This window comes from Gorilla gorilla, chromosome 3 (assembly GCF_029281585.2).
Source record: "Gorilla gorilla gorilla isolate KB3781 chromosome 3, NHGRI_mGorGor1-v2.1_pri, whole genome shotgun sequence".
In the NCBI taxonomy this organism is placed as follows: Eukaryota; Metazoa; Chordata; class Mammalia; order Primates; family Hominidae; genus Gorilla; species Gorilla gorilla.
Genome location: NC_073227.2, coordinates 28574173 through 28595938, shown reverse-complemented (window position 1 = coordinate 28595938; position 21766 = coordinate 28574173). Strand labels below are relative to the sequence as shown.

General features: G+C 34.1%; 1 protein-coding gene and 1 long non-coding RNA gene across 5 annotated transcripts in view; both read right to left on the bottom strand.

Moving 5' to 3' along the window:
- Window positions 1-21766, bottom strand: part of SLIT2 (slit guidance ligand 2) — a 368351-nt gene that overhangs the window by 217347 nt on the left and 129238 nt on the right. The window lies entirely within an intron of this gene.
- Window positions 8324-11173, bottom strand: LOC101128440 (uncharacterized). Its single transcript, XR_174389.5, has 4 exons — window positions 10920-11173; window positions 9726-9829; window positions 9520-9613; window positions 8324-8653 (listed from the first exon to the last, which is right to left on the bottom strand). It is a non-coding gene; the product is annotated as an uncharacterized lncRNA (long non-coding RNA).

The window sequence follows — 21766 nt, the reverse complement described above, 5'->3', positions numbered from 1 at the left end:
TATGACATAGCAATATTTTAAATTAATATGATTTCTTTCCATTTTCAAATTGCATCTGGATCCCAAAAGATTAAATAGAGCCAAACTTCATTTTCACAAGCTCAACTATTTTAAACATGTATTTGTTTAACCAACAAACTTTGGATATAAATGTAATTTGATATGAATGATTATTAAATGCACTATTATAATGAAAATAATTTAGATATATCTCTTGAGAAATTTGAGAATTTTATATAAATAGTATTGCTTATTTTTTTAATAGCAGTATCATCTTACAGCTATTCACTATTTAAAGCTTTAAAGTACTTCAACTTATATTACCTTCTTAGGTATTTCAATATTTTGTTGTTTAATACTAAAAAAATAAAATTCTTTATTAAAAAATTCAAAATCCTTTACCATGCTTTAATTGAAAAAATATGTTACCTTATTACCCCCTGTTATTTTTCCACATTTAAATACTCGAGGCAAATTGTGTAGGGTAGGAAGTATGGAAAAATGTGATAAAGGAAACAAAAGCTATATTAGTTGGGTAATGCACATGTTAAAATTAACATCCCATGTTATTCCTTGTACCTAGATAAATAAATTTTCTCCAGTATAACAATAATACTATATTCCTTTTATTTCTTTAAGCTGAATAGGTAATATACTCAGTTAAATAACTGAATATAGACAACTTACAAAGTACTACAACAATAAATATAACAAACATGAAATTTTCAAGAGCTGGTTTTTTAAATAAGCGATGAATTCATCTGTTTCCATAGCTTTGTTTTTACTCCAACAAAAAAATTAAGCTAGTTGATGTAATTCAAGTTTCATGTAGATAAATCAACTTTGTTTTTTATTCTGGCTTAATAAATGACTGCCACTTAATTTTCTTAGGCGCACTGAAAACAACTGAAAAATAGTGTTGGGGGAAGAGTAAGACTTAGGAGCCTTTTGAGTCTTTGGTTCAAATTTGAGTTCCATGTCTTCCCAGCTATCTGACTCTAGCATGGTACGTATTCACGCTGCCCATACTTCCAGGACCAACTTCCTGTCTTTTCCTTTTATCTGCTCAGTTACCTTTAGGATACTTGTTCTTCCACTACTCTTAGAGGTTCAGAGTGTCCACACTTCCCACTATCCCTCTTTCCCCTAGAGAAAAGGAGGAATACATATTCAAGGATCGCCAATCAAATGAGAAAGAATAAAACAAAATACTTTAAATAAAAATTTTAAAAAATTAAAAATAAATCTAAGGACTCTCTAAACTGCCATAAAATGCTCTTTGATGAAACAATAACTTTTACAAACTAAGATTTATTAAGTGTGATGCTGTAGGCACTGCGTAAATGCTTTCCCTGTATTAACTTGTTCAATGTTCACTACCAACCTGTGACAGTGTTATTCATTTCCCATTTTTAGATGAAAAATCGTGAGGTTAGGAAACTTAGTCAAGGTCTCACTATTTGGGATCATACACAGGCAGGAACACCATTCATAATCTCTTCATTATGTCAAGTTGTAGAATGTAGTTTAGACTTGAGGTTGAAAGGGATCTTCCCACTCTGAATCTAGGTCTTGGAACTGCTCACAGAGGTAAGTGAACCTACCCACCCAGCTGCGTGGCTAAGCATGCAGATTTGCTGGATGAAGGGGTCAGAATCAGCATGTTTTGTATCTGAAGAGCCCTCTTCACAAGCTTTGTCTCTCACAGAGAGACATGATGCAAAATATCATTCACCAAAGGCAGAGAAGAAGCAAATGAAGCACAAAGCAGGAAGCCAGATAGTTAAAAAGGAAGAAGCCAAACTGGTTCTTGCTTTGGAGGTACAATATTTTAGCTTGCTAGCAAAACTTGTTTCAACAAATGTCCAGCTCTGATCAACATGATTAATTATAGTTCTTCCCAAGAATTGAATGGAGAGACAACGTTCTTTCAAGACAGTGTCCTTGTGGTGATTGAGACATGATGAGATGGGAAAATCATTCACCTTTTACCAACAACTTAGACTTTATTCATTTCTATCAGGCTTTCTGACTTCAATTCTATCCTTAGTCAGAAGATGATGGATGAGAATAATGATGAAAGACCAATCAACTTAGATTCAGTGGTTCATCAAAGCAGCTGTATCTTTACCATTAACCTAAACTTGTTTATATTTTCAAGGTTTTGTTACATGTGCCCTAAGTAGCTCCAACCCTAAACAGATACAAATCATCTTAGCTTCTAAGTACTATGGAAAAATCTCAGAGTTCAGTTATATCTGTATAAAATTTATGGATACCACCCTTGAGCAGGATATACTAACACATGGCAATCCACATGTTTATCTGAAATTCTCAATTCTTCTCAAACTTCTGATCTCCTTCTTAGACATCTAAGTCACCACATTCCCATGGATTCCTCTTTAGCTTCCTTTATTAGTTCCTCCTTCTTTAACTGATCATTAAATGCCCGAATTCCTTAGGGCACTAGGTGCTCCTAAGCGCTTTTCTTTGTTATTCCATATTCTTTCCTTCTCCATAACTCAATCCAGTTCTACGTTTTCAATTTCCATCTCTATTTTATGACTCCTAGATTTATGTAGACAGTCCATAGTTTGCTCTAAGTTCTAGAGTAATCAAGAACTAATTTGAAAAAAAAAAGTCTTATGCTCAACTTATGAACTCCCCTATAGCTAAGGCTATATCTCATCCTGTATTTCCTATCTCATTTGTGTAAACCAGAAACCTTGAAAACGTAGTATATTCATCTCTTTTTCTACCTACCTATCACCACATTTTACCAAGTACATCTTCTAGGGATTCTAAAATCTATCTTCTTTTCTTCATTTCTATGGCCATCCTTCTATGCCAGGATGCTAAAAATCCCTCTTCTATATTACTAAATTGTCTCCTCATTTCTCCACACCCACTTTTACCATTCAATTAGTCTTCCCCATATCATACTCTGACCATATCAGTCAGAATAACCATCATAATAAGACTTATAGGATTTATACATATGCTCATTAAGCCAAATTCACACAATAAAGTAGAAAGTCCCCCTCCATTAAAAGATACAAATCTAATAATGTCACCTTTATGATAGTAGGAGAACAATAACAAAACCAAAATGATTTAGGGTACATAAGTCACTATCCTTAACAGGAACTCTGGGTTCTATGAGATCATTCTCTTTTCCATCTCCTGCCTCACATCACACCTGTATTTCTCTTCAGTCAGTGCATTTATCTTTAACAACATTATCCTCATCCATCATCTTCTGATGCATCTTCTGAATGCTCAGACACTCTACTGTATACCTGGGACATTCCCTGGAACTTATCCTTCTCAGGTGGCTAAAACCTTCATACTTTGATCTCAGTTTACTATAGCTCTTCAGTACGGGTGGTTTTTGTGATAAAGTTCTAGGAGAGACACCCTCTTACATAGTGTAATATCACTGTAACTTTTTCCTTGTAGCAATTAATTGTTTGATATAACTCTTACCTACCAGACTGTGAGCTTTCTCAAGGGTACACCTGCAACCATTTTAAGTATTAAGACCATATTATAATGATTGATATGCATTAGGTACTCAAGGAACACTTGTAGACTGAGTCAATAAACAAAAATAGGGGAGAGATTAAAGTTATGCATATTCAATTATTATTCTGATCACTTTACATAAATTAACATAATTAAAATTCACAAACACCTATGAAGAAGTTACCATTATTAGCCCTATTATATAAATGCAGAAACTGAGGATCAGAGAGTTTATGGTTCACTCAGGGACACACAGCTCCTAAATGACAAAGCCTGGATTGAAACCCTGACTGGTTCTAGACTTAAGACTGTGGTATAGGCACTTTTATTGTAATATTATCTCAAATAAAATTCTTCTGTAACTTGAACAAAATATTTTTCTTATATAAATTATAATTGTGAAAAATTATATTATGCTACTCCTGTTATTTTATAATCCAGCCATAGCATAAAAGAATAAAGTTTTACTTACCCCATTAGTGCAACATTTGATATAAATAATTTTTTAAATAATTTTTTTACCATATTTAATATTTTTTATTTTAGTAGGCTCATTTAAGCTGCTTGGCATGTTTTACAAGATTGCTTGAATACCACAAAGTACGCTTGTATCATCGTACACTTGTAGCATCCTAAAACTAACCCTTTATTGAATGTTCTATATTTTGAATTCAATGACTGTCTTATTTATAGGTTTTTCATGGGTTAAATGTCCAATTAATTTGAAGTATAACTGCATGAATTTATAATATCATTAGAATTTTGTATTGTCGAACGGATAGACATTACTGACTGAGCTAAATACAGAGTTAAAATATATCACAAATGTTAACAAAATATAATTAAACATTCCAGAATTAATGGAAATTATAATTGATAAATGACACTAGAATCCACACATAAGCAAATGAAATATACATTCAAACAGAAGAATTAAAACCTAGAATCAATATAAACATGGATGGGATGTTTATTTCTACTAGTACTGGGGAGACAAAAACAATATATGACTGAGTAAAAATCAGAGCATGTTGTCTGGCAGCTAGCGAGGAAAGTGCCAAGAAGAAACCTGTGACGATAAAAGAGAGTCCAGCTGAAAGTACATAAAACATCCTCCAAAATTCTGGCCATAAAGTTAACTTCTACCTTCCTGATTTTCAGTGCTATTTGCAAACACGGATAACTCTGTTCTCTTTTTCAAACTCCAAATTCTGAACTCACTTGTAGCAACTGTCTCTATTTCTTGATGTCTCAGGACTCTTGAACCAGCTTCAGTCTGTGATGTTAATGCTCTACTAAGACCACTGAAGCCAGTAAGGCCAAACCAAATGTAAAGACCCTTTTCCTCATTTTGCCTCTGCAGAGAACCAAACCAAACAAATACAACTCTGATTTTTCTTGAAACATCTGCATCCTCTGTTGTTCCTTCAGTTTTTTTCTATGCCCTCTCTTGGGTCCTCTTTGTTCTCTTGCTCAACCCCACTTTTCAGGGATCTCAGCTGTCTTTGCACTAATAACTCCACCATCACTTCATCTGTTAAGAGCTTTCTTTCCTGAGCGCCACAATCTCACACTAGGTACCTCATGTACCTGACTTCATGGGTATCTCACAGATGCCTCAAACATAATATATAAAAACTGAAATCATTCTCTACTCACTCGTCTGTACTTTTTCCTGGAGACTGAAATGAGTAAATGACTGACATCCCAATGGCACTGCACACCATGGGTATCATCGTTGACTTCTCCCTCTACTTAGCATCACAGAAAGTTAGTTCTAGATCACATCTGGGATGATGTGTACAATTCCGACAACCACATGTGATTAAAAAACAAACTTGAAACCGTGTGTGAGAGGACAGTGGGTATATGGGAGCTCTCTGCACTTACTGTTCTATTTTTCTGTAAATGTAAACTGCTCTAAAAATAGTCTCAATTTAAAAAATTAAAACAGGAATAATCAGAGGATATCATTGGCAACTGCAAGATATTTAAAACTATATTATGTATAAAACAGGTATATACACCTGAAATGCTCATCTTGACAGAGAAGATTATGACAATTTATAACTGCCTTGCAAAATTGTAGAAGAAAAGGAAGACGTGTGTGGTTTACCCCATGAAAACAATGCAGCATTCCCTGGAAGAAACTCCAGGGAAGCAGCCTTCAGTTTGTTATGCAGAACAAACTAGTAGATAATCAGCTTTGAGAAGCAGTGAACTACTAAATCATTTATACAACACAGCACTTTCAGGCTTAGGAAGTGCTTTGTAGTATCTGTTATCCTATTTAATTAGCATTAGAACTCTGTTCCTAGGTAGCAGGACAAATACTGTTATCCTCACTTTATCAAAGGGAAACAAAGACAATGAACCTTAGATTATTTGAGTGATTTTGTGAAAGTTAGTTAGGTAGGCCCCTGCACAAGAGCACTTGAATAATTCTTAATACACAGGGTGTCTTACCCACTAAACTTGTGATACTCTGGGGGCTCCCACTAGTATGAAACAAGTCTTCAGAAAATATGAGTTTAACTAATAAATGAATTAATTAATCACTTAATGCATACATCAAGCCAGGATTTAATTCCAGGCCTTTTAAGTTTTAACAAAGAGTAATATATAATTAGATGACTAATATTATGGAAATATATGTGTAAATTAATCATTTAATATTCCATATTTTGATTGAATGATAATCTTATATATTTACCATGAGTAAAATTTATATAAATTTACAAATATAAATATAATTTATGTATTTATATATTAGGTGTGTATATTTAATATGTATATCTTTAGATGTATATATTTAAATATTTAAATATATATGAAATATGTTCTCATATATATGAGAACAAAAAAACCACATATGCATACACAAAGGGGTAAAAAAAAGAGATAAATAGGGGTGGTTTTGTCAGACATACAATATACAAAATCCAGAAAAGAGAAAAAAGCACAATTAATTCTATGAGTATTGCAATGAAGAGAACACTTAGAGGACCCTGAATTGCTCTTTCTCTAGCCCTGCCTCTCCCCTGGGGTATAAGAAAAAAGATTAGGTTTTTAAAAGAACTCTTTTCACTTATCTGTACTTATTTTGCAAATTATCAACCTTTCTGGTAATAACAACACCCAGAAACAGAATTATTATGAGGATTATACGACAAGTATATGAAAACAACCAAGCATAAAGCATTTCATCCAGTTTTGTAACTAGATGAGGGGTCTGTAGACAGCATGGCAATTCAGACAACAAAGTGATCAGTCTTGTGGGAGTGGAGAAAAATATCTGAACATTAATGAGCTATATGATTACCATATCTTCTTTATTTTCATTTGTGCCTTCATTTATTCTTTTAAATATATGAGAATAACTGAAAAAAAGTGCTGACAGTATCTAGCACATAATAAGGCCTACATGGTGTTTGTTAAATACATACACACATACATTTATATGCAGACACATAACATTTATTAAATTCTGCTGTGTTAAAAAATCAGAGATATAAAGGTAGAACAAAGCCATTATCCAATTTTGTTTTTGTTATTATATACTCTGTGCCAAAACATTTCCAAAGTATGTACCTGGATGACAGAATATAGTAATGAAATGTAGTTTGGGGGGGTACTTTTAAATATTTACTACTAATAGTATATTCTTGTGATCTACCTTTTAAAATACTATTTTACTTATATTAATTTTACTTTGTAATGTTTAACATTAGTAAATAAAAATCATTGTCTAAGGTCTCTCAAAAATTTCAGCATCACATAATAAATTGCTTGAAAAAATGTGTGTCTTTGTTACTGTTAGTTTTCTTTTAAAATTGTCAATACTTGTGTTTTAATAAAGGTATAAGTTAGGGGTTAGCTTGTAACATTCATATTTTTAACAGCTAAAGATTGGTCTATATGAGATCAGTTGAGTGGTTTAAATTTTAAAAAATAATGATCTGTGTTAAGAGCTAGCATGTAGCTATTTATAAAGGTAATGTATTTTATTTGCATTTTGCCCAATGCTTTTTTGGTATACTATTTATTTGCACTTCAGCCAATGATGCTATGATTATTTAAACTGACCAGGAAAGATAATTAAATAATAGCTCTCCTCCATACTGTTGCTGGAACACTCTTCAAAATAGGTAAATTAGATCACATCATATACCTCCTGAAGAAAATACCTCAATGGTCCCTAATCCTATTGAATAAAATCCATATCCTTTGTTCCATGCCCTCAATCAGGTTCCTGCCTATGCATTTGAACCTTCAGCAACTCTGCCCCCTGCAGGTACCTGACAAAACAGCCATCTGAAGAAGTTAAATTTCCCTAACCACATTCCTTTCCATACTCCAAATCTCTGTGTGTATTCCTCCTTATGCTGGGAGAGGGCAACAAAGCTCTGCTCGTCCTTCACATCTCGGCCCAGGATTTACCTTCTAATTCTGTCATATAGCAAAACACCCACTCACAAATGTTTAACGTTTAGAAGATATAGAGAAATCATAATTATGTAATTAAAATGGCAATATGTGGATGGTCATCTATTTAAGGTAAATCTATTTCCATCTTGTTTATCTTAGAGTAAAAGAGGTTTGGGACAGGTGTATGCAAAAAATAAAAAGCAATTATTTCTACCAGAGACTCTGAGTCATCACGGCTTACTGTCCAAAAAAGCCAGCCACCACCACGAACAACAAAGCCTTGTGATTATTTTTTCATAACCAGCTGTGCACTATCGAGATAAATAAAGAAAAAGAAATTACTCTGTTCAAGATTACTGCCATCAGCTACTATAGTATTAGACCTCAGTGTTTTATTTACAGAACTCCCTGTGGATAAATGATAGAATGGCATAATGAGTATACAAATGTCTTTTCAAGAATAGATTTTGAAAGCTGTTTTTATAAAAATGCCTTCTGGCAGAATTATCTAAATGCACAGTGCAGTGTGCTGACAGTCAGGAGGCACAGTAACACAGAATGGCTTTGTTGGCTTCCAATTGATTCAATCCTGAGTAGCATGAAAAAGGTAGAAGGTAAAGTACTTCAGAGAGGTTTGGATCTCTCGCTCCATGAGGTCCTGCAGTTGGAAGAATAGCAGGATACAGTGCAGAGTTGTCTCCTATTTAGAAAAAAATATCCCATTTGAATAGACAAGATTAGTAGGTGGCTTGGAGAGGTGTAATGCTTTGGATCACACGCATGGGGGTAAAATCTTATTATTCTGAAATGGTAGCATAACAAAGACTCTAAACAAGGATTTTATATAAGTTCACATTTAAGGGAAACTTTTAAATACAGTTCCATACATATTTCTAAGTAAAGACTGAGAGACACATTTTTTTAAACGACAAAATGATACCACGTAAGCTTATGCTATACCAATTTTCAAAGCTTTATTTTCCTTTCCTTAGTAGTTATATATTTTCAAACTCCTTTTTCATGTTTTTTTCATTGAAAACCCTTTTACCTGCCTGATTTTAATTCAAGGATCATGAATACACCATCTGAAGTAGTCAAATGATGGAGGTTCTCACACTTCCTAGTTCAGCCACCAAATATTCTTTTACTGTGTGATTGAGGCTGATGCTAATGCAACTAAGTCATCATAATTATAATAAAATACCACCATGGCCATCTTTTATTAAGTCATGCTATGCAAAGACAATCTGCATACAGATCCAACCACAACAGGGCGTGATTGATTCAGCACTGTTGGCTATCCCAATAAAGATGCTGCCCTCAGTCTCTGTGATCACCAATACAGCCAGTGTTAATGCATGTGGCTCACAAGGCAAAACAACCCACACAGTTCAGCTTGACAAGCCATGCATTTTCAGTAATGAGCATAAGCCTTCAAAGTCTATAAAATGACAACGGCTCCATCCTCTTATGTAGGAAGCTCTTGCAGAAAGAAAAGAATGAAAGAAGGGACAAAATGAAAGCATGCCAGCCTGAATTATAGTGTCTGGAAAGCTCATAACTTACAGGGCTTAGTCATGTATTTTCCATTCCAAGGTACACATGCACGTAGTACATGCAGTGGAGTCGGGTGAACCTCAAAACAAGCCTGGTGTTTTTTCTAAATCAACCAAGAGGGTGAACATATGATAAAAATCAATTAGTCAAGGTTTTAAAGATATTAAAGATTTCTAAGATTCAAGAGGAAAAATTATTTATTAAAAAATGTTCACTAGCAACAAGTGATAATGCCAGCACTCGTCAGAAGATAACCACATTATCATATTCGGAGAATGTTTCCCACTGGCTCCAGATCCCATTCCCAAGGGTCAGGATTCTGGGGGGAATGGGAGGAGAGCAGAAATGTAATTAGGCTTCTATTTGCTGCTTCATAGGCTCTCAAAATGGAAGAGATCGGAAGAAATCCAAACGGTATCAGCAAGAAAGTTCTCATATGTATCTTTAAGTATCATACAGTTATGAACCATATAAAGACGTCTCAGTCAATAATGGATCGCATATACAATGATGGTCCTATAAGATTATAATGGACCTGAAAAATTCCCATCACCTCGTGATGTGGTAGTCATTGTGACGTCTTAGTGTAATGCGTTACTTAAGTGTCTGTGGTGATGCTGGCGTAAACAAACCTACTGTTCCACCAGTGATATAAAAATCTAGCACCTAATATTATGTACTTAGAGTATGGTGTATGTATTTACTATACTATACTATTTATCATTATTTTAGCATGTACTCCTACTAATAAAAAAAGTTAACTGTAACATGGCCTCAAGCAGGTTCTTCAGGAGGTACTCTAGAAGAAGGCATTGTTATCCTAGGAGATGACAGCTCTTTGTGTGTTATCGCTTTTGAAGACATTCCAGCTGGACGAGATATGGAGGGAGAAGACAGTGATATTGATGATCCTGTGTAGGGCTAGGCTAATATATGTGTTTGTGTTCTAGTTTTTAACAAAATTTTAAAAAGGAATGAAAAATAATTAAAAATAGAAAAGCACTTATAAAGATATAAAGAAAGAAAAACATTTTATACAGCTGTACAATGTACTTGTGTTTTAAGCTGTGTTATCTTGAGTCAAAAAATGTAAATGATTAAAAAGTTTGTAAAGTAAAAGTTACAGTATGCTAGAGTTAATTTATTATTGCAGAAAAATAACTGTAAATAAATTCAGTGTAGCCTAAGTATATAATATTTATGAAGTCTACAGCAGTGTACAGTAATGTCCTAGGCCTTCACATTCACTCATCACTCACTCATTCAATAAACGATGCAATTTCCAGTCCTCCAAGCCTCATTCATGGTAGGCACCCTATACAGGTGTACCTTTTTAAAAAAATCTTTTACACCATATTTTCACTGTACCTTTTCTATATTTCAGTATGTTCAGATACATAAATACTTACCATTGTGTTAAAATTGCCTACAGTATTCCATATAGTGCCATGCTGTACGGGTTTGAAGCCTAGGAGCAATAGGCTATTCCATATAGCCTAGGTGTAGAGTGGGCTATTCCATCTAGGTTTGTGTAAGTACGCTCTATGATGTCACACAATGACAAAATCGCCTAGTGATGCATTTCTCAGAATGTATCTCCATCGTTAAGTGTCATATTACTGTATATAAAATTCTCTCATGCTAACAACTGGCATACTATTAATTTCTCTCTGCACTGAACTGATGAGTGATCTCTGGTATCGTTGAGAATCCCACATTCTCCTCTTACCTAGTACCTGGTTTCTTCCTCTAGAAGATGGCACACTAGTACTATCAATGATACCCATTTTGAGGACTTTTTTTCAAAAGAAGACTACGTTGTCTTCAAAACAAAGAAAAGAACCATATAGATATCAAGCCATCTTTACTAACTCTATCTTTTTAAATAATCTCATTCAGAAACTTCTTCTGACAACATGAGTCAAGTCAGGAACCATCAGAACCTACAACTCAGAAAGATAACCAGGTCGCCAATCATTTACTCAAATATTCCACCATCCAGTATTGTATGGTTGAATCAGAAATCGTGCTAAAACATGTTTTTAACCTGGCACTTCAAAGTATTCACATTTTCAACAATATGCTTTCAGCAAATGAATTGTGTCATGAAAATTCCAGCTTAAGTCTAAATGGATCAGCCATAAAGGCAAATTATCTGTTGAACAATATATCAGCTTCTGTAAAGAATGTACTTTCTATGCCAAATATGATCTTTCCACAGTTGAATAAACACTTGGTGCAATGAAATTGCTGGCAGTCCTCTTGGTGGTTTCTGTTCGTGTGTATTTCCCTGACTGGTGTATCTCCATCTCATACACTTTGCCAGTCATTCAAAACAGTTATTTCATGCATCAGGAATATCAAGATGCTTTTGAGATGGGTTATGTGCATTGTGGCTGATGCACTTTTAAAAACTATCAGGTTATCACCCACCAGAGAAGCCTGGAGAACCACATACATTATTCTGCAAAAAGTTCTGTAATTTACGTAGGTAAAAGGATTTACCCCGACAATTCTAACCGTTTTTACAAAAAGGCTCTTTGGCCTTTAGAGTCAAATAGATATTTATGATAAAAGCAACTTGTATGCATACTCCCCTGAGGCACAGTGTGTTTTCCATCTTTAAGTGGATTATTTATGGGCACTGTAAAATTATAATTCTGGAAAAAATTATGTAAGATTATGCATTCAGGTACTTTGTGTATTTTTTCCAATGAACTTGAAATTTAACTTGAAAGCAATCATGAACTTTCAAAGAATTTCATAGCATACAATTAAGTAATGAATTTCAGTAATTTACAATGAAGTAAAAAACCAAAGGTACTGTTTTATGGTATTTGGGGAAGTCTAATTGTCTTAGTGTATATACATATATATTAAAAAAACATAAGATCTTTTTCTAAAATGTTGAAAATAATGACTTTGAAAAATAATGTATTGATATTTTCTTTTACATTTAATCATACTCCTTTTAATAAATTTTAATCCTAAAATGCCAATTAAAGCAGCACTACTTCTAAATGAAGAATACAACAAAAAAGGAAACTAGTCATTCTTCAATGCAGCAGGCCTACAGTGCCATAGGAACTTTGTGATGTCTTTTTCAAACGACGTTTCAACTCAAACTACTAGTGGTTTTAGGAACTCACTCCATGCCCCAGAACCCCTCTGTCAGAAAATATCAAAGCCTATACAGCTTGCATCCTAATGCTATCTCTGTATTATTTTTCCTATCATCCACTGCAAAGCATCAGTCTTGAAAATTCTGTGATAGTACTTGCCTCACGCATGTTTGTAATTTATATTTTAAGATGCTTATTGGTGAAGCAAAATCAATAGTGCCAATTATTCAATGCACGGCAATTTTTTTTGTATATTACTTATATACAATATTTTACATTTCCATCAGACAGCTGACTTTGCATTTAATTAGAATAGTGAGGTTACATTTTAGAATAAGGTATTCTGATGCAGCAAGACTTGTCTGGCCTATAAAAGTGATCCAAGTCTCTAGCAGAGAAATATATTGGAGTTACATGTACACATTCTTTCTTGATAGACAGTATGATCAAAGAAGTCTGGAGACCCCTGGAGAGTTCTGAATTTTAACTTCTTATGGAGCAAAACCTCATTTATCAGACTGCACAAAGCTAGCTGAGATTCTTAGATGCAAAGAATAGAAAGCTGGATAATGTAAGCAAGGAGAGTATTTATCGGATGATTGGAAAACCAAGGTCACAAGCAGGTAAGAACTAAGAGAAGATACTTGTTTTGTCAAATATCAGACATTAATACATGTCTGGCAAGAGAGCCTCCATTGCTAATGATAACTGACTTTGCTGCCACTGGTACCTGGGTGTTTCTACAGCTACCACAACTACTAGAATAAACTCTCATCTGTACCTCCTCTTCACATCTGCTCATCATTCAAAATACCAGATAGGAGCATGTAACTGGCTGCAGATAAGTCTTATGCTCACCTCTGGTTGCTAAAGCTTCAAAAAAGTGAGTGTCTGGTCCTTTCCATTTTTGTTTTGGAAACTATAAAAGGAAAAACTAGATTATTCTGTAGCCACAAAATACTCTCAAAATCTCGGTGGTTAAAAAAAAAAACACATTAACAACTTAATTTCTCACTCTCTTTAAATGTCCCATTATACATTAGCTGGGAACTCTGCCACACGTTGTGTTCACTCCAGAAGAGATAGCCACTCTATCTAGTTATCATGTCAGAAAGAACAACTCCTGGCGTAGCAGTCCTCAAAGTGGAGTCTGGGAATTCCTGGATATCTGCAAGTTCAAAACTATTTTCATAATAATATTTAGATGTTATTTGCCTGTTTCTGTTGCATTTTTATAATGATATACTAGTTCTTCAATAATAATAATTACAATAATATATTGATGATAATAATACCCTATAATAATTACAATAACATATTAGTGATGATAATATCCCTAATGGCAATTTACAGTTATAAACTCAAAGAAATGATCTCATTTGATTATCATACGCTTGAAAAATAAATAGTAATGTCTACCCACCACAAATACCCATTAACTTTATGGATAACAAGACTAAGAACAGATATTTTAAGCACAAACTATAGTGAACTAACTATATATTTTTAAACTTTGACTTTGTTCATATCTCCTATATACATATATATGTTGACATATATTTTTTGACATATATATACATACATGTGTGTATATATTTTATATATATTATATTATATATATTATATATAATATATTATATATTGTTTTTATATAACATATTTTATATATAATACATATTTTATATATATTATATATTATGTATATTTTACATATGTTATATATATATATATATTTCCCCTGAGACGGAGTCTCGCTCTGTCACCCAGGCTGGAGTGCAGGAGCATTATCTCCACTCACTGCAACCTCCGCCTCCTGGGTTCAAGTGATTCTCTTCCTTCAGCCTCCCAAGTAGTTGGGACTACGGGCAGATGCCACCATGCCTGGTTAATTTTTGTATTTGTAGTAGAGATGGGGTTTTGCCATGTTGGCCAGGCTGGTCTCAAGCTCCTGACCTCAGGTGATCCACATGCCTCGGCCTCCCAAAGTGCTGGGATTACAGGCATGAGCCACCATGCCTGGCCGTATCTCTGTAATATTTTTAATGCTGCTCCTCTTCCTTATAATTCACTTCTCCCTTTAAGCTTGGTTTTTCAGTCCATAACCTAACCCTATTTTAAAATTTAGCTCAAGTCATTGAGTTTCCTTGGCTTATTTGCTCTTATTTGTGAGTTTTGCAGATTCTTTATATATTCTGGATACAAGTCTTTTATCAAATATAAGATATGCAAATATTTTATTGTAGTCTGTGGCTTAAATTTTAACAATGTCATTCAAAGAGTAGAAGATTTAAATTTTAATCAAGTCCAATGTTTCAGTTTAGTTTTTTAGAACTGTGCTTTTGATATCATATTTAAGAAAACTTTGCATTGTTTTTTTACCAGCAAATATGATGTTCTATGTCGCGTTTTCATAGATGTCATATTATCAGTTTTTGGAAATTTCCTTCACTTCCTAGTTTCATGAAGATTTTTATGAAGGAAGGATTTGGTGTTTTGTCAAATGCTTTTTCTACATGTATAGAGATGAAACGTGTTTTTTTTTGTTTTTTAGTTTATTAATATGATAAATTATTATACATTGCTTGCTTTGGGGTAGAAGTGGCTTAAAACAATACCTCTTTCTTACCTTACAACCCTGTAGATCCAGGGTTGAAATCAGGGTGTCAGTAAAGCTGCATACCCTACTGGAGGCATAGGGGAGAACCCACTTCCAGGCCCATCCAGGTTGTTGGCAGAATTCAGTTATACGTGGTTCTAGGATGGAGGTCTTCATTGTCTTGCTGCTGTCAGCTGGTGGCCACCCTCTGCTCTCAGAGGCCTCTCTTTTTGTTGCCCGTGGGCCTCCATCTGGGAACCGGCACTGGCTGGCCAAGTTCCTCTCGTTTTACCACAGCTCTTTGGCCTCTTTTGCTGCTGTACCTAGTATTTTCCCATGGCACTTTCTCCATTAGCTTTCTAATTAACACACAGTGGAGTTTTCCAGAGGCTTCATGACACTGAGATACTTCAAGATTGAATGCAGAAGCTGATATGAAAATCTAGCTGTCTTCTTTTGAGTTAAAAATTAAGATTTCCAAAAATGGTAAACAATACTATTCTTTTCACTGTTTTTTGGAGAACATAATTATTTTTATATGAATATGTTACTGACATTGATGTGGAATGGGTTTATTTTACTCTTCTAAATAATTTAATAAATATTTTTATACTTTCAGTTTTAAGTTCCAATACAATAAATATCAATAGATATAACTAACGTAAACTACATCCTTTTAGAATCCTCAAAAATGTTTAACAGTGTAAAGGAGCCCTGAGAACAACAATAAAGGTTAAGTACTGCTCTAGTGGGTCTCACACCAGCACTCGGATAATCCAGCTGGAAAAAACCCATCACTGCTGTTCACATCTCACTGACCCACAGCAGTCATAGGCTCACCCTACCAGAAGGCGGTCAGGTAATTCCGTCCTGTAAGACAGAAAGCTGGAAATACTAAGAGAACAGCATTGATAACCACTACTGAAGCCACACCCCGTCTCTACCACAAATCATACTGAAAGGAATCCCCCAAAGGAAATGTGCATAAGAGGCTGAGAAGTTAAAACTATAATAAAAGCCCACCACATACCCCGTGGTTCACGGGAGCATGTTTCATTATTTAGAAAATGCTACAATTCCGTTCTTCCAGTTAGAACAAAAACCGTCTGCATACAAGAGAGGTCATCATGCATCACATAGCTATTTGTTCCTTGTAGGTTATAAATTACAGATTATTCTGTTAAACATTTATATTTTCCCATTTCTAGAGTATGCCTTGGAATCATTCTGTCCCAATATCTGTGCTAAGGAGAGACTGGACTGTATGACACATATAAATAGCTCTCAATAAATCAGTGGTTGAGGACTGAATAATAGAATTTCAGTATGTTCTGAAAAATCAAAAAGTGAGGCTTGCACATTGGTATTATTGCAGAGTCATCATTATCCATATTTCAAGAAGTCTAATTCAATTTGCAGGGCTTCACAAATGCTGCTCAACAAAGGAATATTTTCTGTGTTATTTATGTTTAAGACAGTTTAAGAAGATACAATGTGTCACACAAACACAACCCATTATTAAAGCATTTTTAGCATAATTAATATTTTACATCTTAGATGAAGCCATAAACATTGTATTGTAAAGTTACTGAAGGGTAATACCTGTGGGAAATTATTGTTAATTCTCATTGCTGTCAATTCTCTTGCCTCCTTTTAATTGGCTAGTTTTAATCTGCTCTTTGTGGGAAAATCAGATCATTCAGCTTAATATAATTACATGCAAAAAGAGTCAACAAGCTCTAAGTAAAGCCCAAATTATTCTCCTATGAGTCAAATGCATGAGCTTTTATACACTTATACATACATCATACACATTATGGCATTTTTGGTGGGGGGAGGTGAAAGTGTATTTTGCTTATTTTCTTCACATCCTGGACTTTGGCCGTTATAACTAGTTGAAATTAAATGTATGTAGTTTCTAGATAAGTTATATTTTACTAAATTTGGGAAGATACATCATTCAGTTATCAAAGAAGAGAATTACATAAGCAACCACAAGTAGAAAAACAGTAATAAGCAAAATTTGCAGAAGAAACATGAAATAAAGAAACTGTATGGTTTTATTTCTCCCAAGATGAAAACTGTGTTCATTTTCTTCTTTTGATATACTAAATGAACACTCATATTTCAGAAGCACAGTGTAATGACAAGAATCACAGGAATTATAATCAGAGATCCTGAATTTTAATTAAGAAGTTCCTAAGTGCTGGTATGTGCTCTTGGGTTTGCAAACAGCAACCCTTTCTCACCTAAAACTTCTTAAAATCCTGAAGAGAAATGCAACCGACTTTATTTCACCGATGAAATAAACAGAGGCTCAGCAAGTGAAGGTGCAGATATGACTGCAAAACCTGTATAATTAATTGCTTACTGTCCTCCACTGCCTTTCCTTTGACATGTGCCAAGCTCTCTGAACTTGGCCAAGCTATACAACTTTTGAGGACATCACTGATATATTCACATCTCCCTCAATCCATTCATTAATCTCCTAATGAATTCATTTAACAAATATTTACTGAGCATCTACCAAAGCTAGCTCACTGTGCAAAGAGCTGAAAATACACAACTGTTAAAGAAAAGTTTACAATATCTGTTACAGGAATTAGATGAAATAATTTACAAATAGTTTGTAGATTATAAAATGCTAGTATATCTCCTTGTTTGTTCATTCGCCATTTGATTTTAGCTACAACAGTGTAGACCAGAGAGGACTGTTGGCCCCAAACAACCCCTAACCCTGGCAAAGGTGATCTAATCCAAGAACTCTTCCCAGTGAGGTCCTCTATTTCACAGTGACTTACTTAGTCTAGCAAATCTTGTCTCAGTGAGTTAAGACTGTAAGATACCCAAGAAGAGATCGTCAGAAAGTAGGAGCAGGAAAAGCAGACAGACCAGCAGAATGACTGTAAGGATTTTGGAAGTTCTTTTGCACTCTGAACGGCATTCCAATTTTTGATGCCATCTATCTTGCACCCATGAAAATGTTTTGTTTACTTGCTCCTATGGCCAGAATGTGTCTCAGGCCCTTGAGTCTTTCAGCTTACATATTTTAACTTACTTTCAAAACCATAAAGCATATACATATGAATTGTCACCACCGGTATAATTACTGACAAGTGCTGCTGCTTGGCCTGATTTCATTAAATAGCAAAAGATTTAAATTTTTGGCGAGTATGTGCTAATCTCCTTATGTGGCTATATTCCAGGATTATCTTTCAACGGTTCCTTTCTAAAATAATATTAAGCTCTTTTCTTGGTTTGCTTTAATCCATTTAGCAGCCCACAACTCTGAACCAATTAGTGAGAAATATTCTTAGTGACACAACTGTCAGTATAATTGTTAGGATTTGTCTGAAGATAGATTCTTATATCTTATTTTTAGTCGGTTTTCCTGCGGTATAATTTATGAGCAGTAAAATTAATGAATTTTAAGTTTACAAGTCATGTAACCACTAAAACTGTCATGATGCAGAATGCTTCTGTCACCCCAAAAAGTTCCATTGCATCTGTTTGCTCTTAATCTCTCTCCAACCCTTGACAACCAGGGATTTGTTTTTTATCAGAATAATTTTGATTTTCCTGGAATATTATATACATGAAAATGCAACCTGGGATCTTTTGCATCTAGCTGCTTTCACATAACATAATGCTTTTGAGAGTTATCTGTATTGATAGTTGTTTTTTATTAATTGCTGAGCAGTATTCCATTGTACATACATATCACACTTGCTTACCACAGCAAAAAGCTAATGAACAATTGAGTTCTTTTCTGGTTTTTGACTATTATTTTTTGTTAAAAAAAAGCTGCTCTGATTATTTGCATATAAGCCTTGATGTGAATAAAAATTTCTTTTCTGTTGGGAAAACACTTAAGGATAGGAACACTGGCTGGGTGTGGTGGATCATGCCAGTAATCCCAGCACTTTGGGAGGCCTAGGTGGGTGGATTACTTGAGGTCAGGAGTTTGAGACCAGCCTGGCCAACATGGTGAAACCTCGTCTCTATCAAAAATACTAAAAAAATTAGCCAGGCATGGTGGCCAGCACCTGTAATCCCAGCTACACTGGAGGCTGAGGCAGGAGAATCGCTTGAACCCGGGAGATGGAGATTGCAGTGAGCTGAGATTGTGCCACTGTACTCCAGCCTGGGCAACACAGAGTGAGGCTCCAGCTTAAAAAAAAAGAATAGTAACACTGGTCATATAGGAAGTATATGTTTCATTTTATAAGACACTGCTGAAATGTCTTCCAATATAAATGAACCATTTTTGCACTCCCCTTAGTGATATGTGAGAGTTCCAGTTGTTTCACATGGTTGCTAACCCTGGGGACTGGAAGTCTTTTTAAGCTTAGCCATTCAAGTGTGTGCTTAGTGGTATCTCATTGCATTTGTAACTTTCATTTTCCTAGTGAGTAATATGTTAAGCATATTTTCAGGTGTTTGTTTGTATCCCCTTTGGTGAAATACCTGTTCAAATATTTTGCCCACTGGTTTATTGAGTCATTTATCTTTTTATCATTGAGTTGAAAGAGTTCTTTACATATTCTGAACACAAATCCTTTATCAGATATGTATTTTTAAAATACTTCCTCCCAGTCTGTGGCTTTTATTTTGTTTAACCTGTGTCTTTTGGAGAGGACAAATGTTTAATGTTTCTGCTTTCTGTGTTCTATTTAAGAAATCTTTGCTATAACCAAAGTTAAGATTTTCTTCCATTATTTCTACTAGAAGTTGCATGGTTTTAGCTACCCATATTTGCATATGTTGTGACATTAGAATCAAGGTTTATTTTCCAGATGTGGATGGCAATTATTCAACATCATTTCAAATGGTTATTATTTCCTTATTTAATTACTTTGGTAATTTCTTGAAAATTGACTAACCATGTATGTGGTTATATATGAGCTATTTCTTGACTCTCTTTTCTATTCCACTAATCTATGTCTACCTTATGCCAGAGCCACACTGTGTAGAGTATTGCAGCTTTACATTAAGTCTTAAAATCAGTTTTGTACATCCTCCAATGTTATTCTATTTTTGTCAAATTACTTTGGCTATTCAAACTTTGTATTTCATCTCCATATCAATTTTATACTTAGTTTGTCAATTTCCACAGAAAAACTTGTGGATATTTTGAGTGGAAGTGCATTGAATCAATAGATCACTTGGTACAGAACTGATACAGTATTGAGTCTTCCAACTCATAGTATGCTATATTTTTCTATTTATTTGAAACTTTTCTAACCTTTCGCAGCAGTGCTGTTTTCAGTGTTCAGACTGAATATATATTCTATTACATTTATGTGTATATATTTCGTATTCTCTGATCCTATTGTCAATGGTGATTTTTAAATTTTTAATTACCAATTGTACATTGCTAGTACACAAAAATATATTTTTTATACATTAATCTTGCATACTGCAAACTTGGTAAACCCATTTGTAGGTTTGAGTAGATTTTGTGTAATTCCTCAAGATTTTCTACAAAAACGATCATGTTAGAAGGCTCTACTGCTTTTTTTTCAAGCTGCATTAGTTATTTAAAAACTTACTAGGCAGGCTAGGACATCTGGAAAAATGCTAGATAGGAGTGCACATCCTTGTCTTGTTCCTGAACTTGGAGGAAAAGCATTTCACCATATTGGAGGATGTTAACTACATGTTTTTCAATAATGCCCTTTGTCAGTTTGCAGAAGTTCCCTTCTATTTCTAGTTTGCTCAGAACTTTGATCATGGATGGGTCCTAAATTTAGTCAAATCCTTTTTCCTTTTGAAAAAAATCTGTTAATATATTGAATTTCAATGCTTGATTTTTCAAATCTTAAGGCCAACCTTGCATTTTTGGGATAAATCCTATTTGGTCATGATGTATCACATTTTTTATTTATTGATATACTGATTTATTAAATTTTTAAAAAGGAGTTTTGTATTTATGTATAAATACAGTTTTGTATTTATGCATAAATACATATGTATTTATACAAATACATATGTATTATGTATTTATGAAGGATATTGGTCTGGAGTTTTATGTTTTTGTTATGAATTTTTCTGATTTTTGTATCATAAAATACATTGAGAAGTATTCTCTCCTTTTCTATTTTCTAAAAAAATCTGTGTAGACTTGACATTATACTTTCTTTAAATGTTAGCAGAATTCACCAATGAAGACATACAGCCTTGAAGTTTGTTTGCTCATCATTTGTTAGTTTTGTTAGTTTGTTTGGTAGAAAGATTTTAAACTATGCAATTTCTTTAATCAATACAGGTTATACTGCATGCTATCTATTTTTGGAAAATTGAGATTTCTAACAAGAGAAAGGTATCAGGAAAAGTAAGTAACATATTTATAAATTATCCATGGATCATAGAAGACATGAAAAAAGGGAAATCAGAAGTTGTTCAAACTGAACATGAAAACGAAAATACATTACAGTTTGTAAAATAGAGCTAAAACTGTGTTGACCAAGAAATTTACTTAATAGTCACTCTATTGTCTTATGGCTTGTGTAGTTTCTGACAAGAAATCTGCTATTCT